The 4,936-nt window shown below is 44.0% G+C and overlaps 1 pseudogene; it reads right to left on the minus strand.

Annotated features, from left to right (window-relative positions):
• Nucleotides 1–202: 202 nt before the first annotated feature.
• On the minus strand, nt 203–1,090 carry LOC105473524 (large ribosomal subunit protein eL6 pseudogene; annotated as a pseudogene).
• Nucleotides 1,091–4,936: the final 3,846 nt, after the last annotated feature.

The raw sequence follows: 4,936 nt of genomic DNA on the forward strand, positions 1-4,936 counted from the left end.
CACTGGGACACTCTATAGAGCTTACTCTCAGAGTTGTCTCACCTATGGGTGAAGGACCTGGGATATTTGTCCAGTCTCCTATCCATTATTAGTATTCTGTACAATCTGATAAGCACAAATAGTTGTAAACATTCACAACCTTTTCAGTATAATCCAGGAGTCTTTAATTTGTTTTTCTTTTTTTTTCTTTTTTTAGTTAGCTATTTAATGAGGGTCTTAAGATATTTAGAACACCAATTTGTGAGGATAAATTCCATTCGTCAGGGCAAACACAGATCGCAGGTAGCCCTGGAGCTGAGGAACAGCTTTGATTTTTGGTAGAATTTGTGAGTCCACAGCTTTCTGATCAATCTTGCGCTGCTCCGTAATCTCGTATTTCTCTTTTTCTGTGTCGAAGATCTCACCTTCCTGGTGTCTGGGCTTCCGCAGCTGCTGCTTCTTGAAGTAAGCATCAGTAAGATGTTTTGGGATTTTGACACTGCTGATATCGATTTTGGTTGAGGTGGCAATGACAAATTTCTGGTGTGTTCTTCGTAGAGGAACTCGATTGAGGACCAGAGGTCTAGTCACAAGTAACAAGCCACTAGCCAGCTGCTTCAGGAAAACCACCCTCTTGCCCCCGTGGCGGCCAGTGAGGATGATCAGAACGGTCCCGGGGGGAATGCTGGCTCGCAGTTTTCTCACGTGGTGACTGAAGGGTTTTTTGCCGTGGCTCAACAGCTTTCGAGGCACATCTTCAGTAGGATAATATCTAGGCATTTTGCGAAGTTTAACCACCCGGGTACTGCCGTTCTTGTCACCACCAACTGGTTTTGTAAGAGTTGCAAGAACCTTCTCCTTCTTTTTCTTTTCAACCTTGGATTTAGCGGCTGAGTACTTCCTCTTGTACATGGCCTTTCTGGAATACATGGCAGATCGGGAACATCTGCCAATTCCTCTGACAAGGACAGGGTTGCCGCTGCTGGGGCGTCCCCTTCTTCAGCTTCTTAGCCTTGAGGCTACCCTTTTTCACCTTGCCACCAGCGTCGGCCTTCTTGGCTTTGGGTTTCTTCTCTTTCGTATCTGGCTTCTCAACTTTTTCACCCGCCATCTTGCAAGATGGGAAAGAGCTAATTTGTTTTTCATACAGCTGAATCATACCCTGGAGTCCTCCCAGATACACCGTCAGTGCAAACCCCTGGATTTCCTCGTGGATAGCCAAATCTCTGCCAACTTGTATATGAGCAACTTATGTATTTATTATTTATGCATTTATTATTATATGTCATATATTATATTATATATATTATTTACTTATGCATTGCTGATCTCTCTGATTTGGTTAATTGAGATGTGGGACTCCAACATGTTACGATCACTCTTCAGCCTGCCATTTCCCTGGCTTCAACTTTCTGTTTCTTTGATTTCCTTTGGCATGAGGCATGTATTCCCTGTTCTAACACCTTCTCCTACCCGGTTACCTCCCGGTCAGCTCTCGGGTCTCAGCCCTGCCATGGGCCAAACAGTTAACAGTGCACATTTCCCAATGAAGCCTTACACATTAGAAAATGAAATGAGACAGCTGTCACAGACAACGCCCAGAAAAGCCATTCAGCTATTTGGCCTTCTAGTTGAAGAACTCAAGGAAACTAGATTTTTCTGTGTCAACGCTCATGACAACATCTAGATTTTCCATGCAAAGTAATGAAATTAGTGTACTTTGCAGGGTTGCAAATTTACTTGCACTGTATTTAGATGTGCACAGAAATTCTAACTTCTTTGTTTTCTATGCTGTATCTGGGTTTTCTCAGAATTTCCTCACCATGTTGGAAATAAGAGGAAAAATTAAATTTGCCAGTGTTTATTATTGCAGTTGTTTCCAATGTAAGTTGGTTTTCCAATGACTCAGTCTCTTCTGAGGAAATGCTTGAACTTTCAGATTGTTTTCTCTTTCTCCACGCTTCTCTCTTCCCTGATTAATGCCTCTGGGTGTGGGGAGGGCTGTGTGGAGCTGGGGCCCAGGACGGAAGGAGTGCAGTCCTCTCTGAGGACTGGAAACTGTTGACCTTGTGCCTGTTGCTACCTCTAGGATCTATGGTTTGGACCACAGGCTTCTGGTTGCAGACACCCTGCACACTGCGGTCTCTGTCTTGATTTTGACCTCTGTCTGTCCACCAGCCTTTCCACCATCTTTGTATCCCCACAGTGGTCCACATGGAGCCTCAGAATTACCTGCTTTCTCTAAGCAACCATAAAGCCTCATAAATCCAGCATTAGGTTTATCTACCCAGCCACCTTCCTTCAGCAAGGTTGCCCTCCAGACTCCACACCATGCCAACATGCAGATGGTGGTGACTTCTCTAACAACATCTCTAGGCTATGGCCTGGGTCTCCTAACATTCTTTAATTTGTCCACATTTCTCTAGATATTTCTATTGTTTCCCCTATTGGAGGTTTTATTGTATGAAGGGGGAAGCAAGAGCACACACATCTGTCTTTCTTTCCTTTGCAGATGAGACAGTTAGTGCTTACCAAACATTCCATTCCACTCTCTTGTATGGTCTAGGTGCCTATTTGGGGTCAATTAGCACCTCCAGGTTGATACAACGAAGAGCCATAAAAGAACAAGAAACGAACTTTTGTTGTGATGAGCCCATGAGATGCTGGAGTGTGTTACTGCTGCATAGAGGTAATCGCCCCACATAAAACACTATTTCTCAGTCTGCTGAAGCAAGAGGGATACATTTTATCTTCCTGTCTGTAAAGGAAATTCTCTGGTTTGTGTCTTCTGTTCTAGGAGGTGAGGTGCATTAAAGTGTCATTTGTGAGCCTTTAGAGGGTAAGATTCAGCCCCACTGGGACAGGTAGGTTGGACTTTGAACTAGGATTCATCCCCATGACATATACTTCCATACCTAATTGCATATGTTTTTAGATGGCTTTCTGAACAGACACGAGGAGCTATACTGAATCCAAATGCTGGAAATCTTCATGTTAATGGAATCATTAACGAGCCAAAAGGTGGTCACATCCCTTACAAAAACATGCAAGGAGTGTGTTATGGGCTTGGTGTTCCCCTAAGGCTGCTGAAGTTCTACCCCCAGCGCCTGTGAATGTGACCTTATTTGGAGACATTCTTTGCAGATGATTAAATTAATTAAGATGAGGTCACTCGGGTGGCCCCGATCTAATACGACTGTGTTGTTATGAAAAAGGAGCATTTGGACACAGAGACAAACACACACACACACACAGAAAATGATGTATACACCCAGGAGAGCATCATGTGGAGATGGAGGATTGGAGTGATGCAGCTACAAGCCAAGGAATGCCTGAAGATGCCTTAAGCTAGGCAAGAGGCCTGGAACAGTTCCCCTCTTGCAGCCCTCAGAAGAAACCAGCTCTGCCAACACCTTGACTTTGGGCTTCCAGTCTCCAGAGCTGTGAGGCAATATGTTTCTTTTGTTTCTGTCTCCCAGTTTGTGGTACTTTGTTACAGCAGCCCTATAATAAGTGCGGGATGATCCACACTAATTTAGGATAATGGTTACTCCACGGAGAGAGGTGAAAAAGTGATAGGTGGGAGGGAGGGGCTTCAGAAATCTGTAACATTTCTTCTCTAGGAGAAAACGAGATCTGCACAGATATGGTAAAGTATTAAATATGTTTGATCTGCTTGGCGTGTACATGGGTGTCATCTTACCTAATGTATTTTTTGGTCTGTTTGGGATACAGCAAAAGCCCACAACAATTGGGATAGAAATGGCTGGGTTATGATTCGCAGTCCTACACAGCAGGCTCTGCTTGGCTGCTTCGTTAACGTTGCATTCCATGGCCCTGCCTTTGTTAAACATGTGAATTTTCTGAACTCCCCAGAAATTATAGGGTTTTTCATAATATTCACCACCATTCATAATTTAACATGTGAAAAATGTGATTATACCTTTCCATAGCAAAACCAGCAACAGCAGTGTCAATAGAAGCAGCTTCGAAGGCTACATGGGAGGATGGAAGCCAACAGCAAGGGCATTTTCATTACCACTGAGTTGGGCAGCTTCCAGTGGAGGCGGTACGAGACTCTCCCTTGTGGACTTGAAGCTTCTCAGAGCCTGCAGCGAGTGCTGGGAGTTACACTAGTTTGACAACGGATAGGACATTTTCCCAGCCTCGATAAAGAATGGGAGTTCAGGTAAGTCATCAGCCATAGCGCCACCTTTTAACTCGGAACCCAGAATCGTGTAATAACCCTGGCATTAAAAAAAAAAATAGCTCTGAGACTGTCAAAAACTACACTTAGTACTTGTTAGGAGTTGGTTTTTAATCTTAAAAACACATAGTAACTCTGACAAGTATGTGCTTTATATGTGCTTTGACCTTGGCAAAGTAACCTCTCTGGGCCTCAGTTTCTCCACTGTAGATTGGGGATAACAAGACTATCTTTTGGCCGGGAGCGGTGGCTCAAGCCTGTAATCCCAGCACTTTGGGAGGCGGAGGCAGGTGGATCACGAGGTCAGGAGATCGAGACCATCCTGGCTAACACGGTGAAACCCCGTCTCTACTAAAAAATACAAAAAACTAGCCAGGCGAGGTGGCGGGCGCCTGTAGTCCCAGCTACTCGGGAGGCTGAGGCAGGAGAATGGCGTGAACCCGGGAGGCAGAGCTTGCAGTGAGCTGAGATCCGGCCACTGCACTCCAGCCTGGGCGACAGAGCAAGACTCCGTCTCAAAAAAAAAAAAAAAAAAGACTATCTTTTAGGGTTCCTGAAAAGATCAAATGTGTTAATTATTTATATAATGTGTAGCACAGAGTTGTATAAACATTTATAATTATTTCAGATTTAATAAGCGTTTTGACACTTTGAAAGTACTTTCTCCTTATATGTTAATTTGAGTTGCAACAGCCCTGTGTTATAGAGAGGAATGATTAAAATCACCACCATCTCTTTTTTAAAAAGAAA

Source organism: Macaca nemestrina, chromosome 17, assembly GCF_043159975.1.
Source record: "Macaca nemestrina isolate mMacNem1 chromosome 17, mMacNem.hap1, whole genome shotgun sequence".
In the NCBI taxonomy this organism is placed as follows: Eukaryota; Metazoa; Chordata; class Mammalia; order Primates; family Cercopithecidae; genus Macaca; species Macaca nemestrina.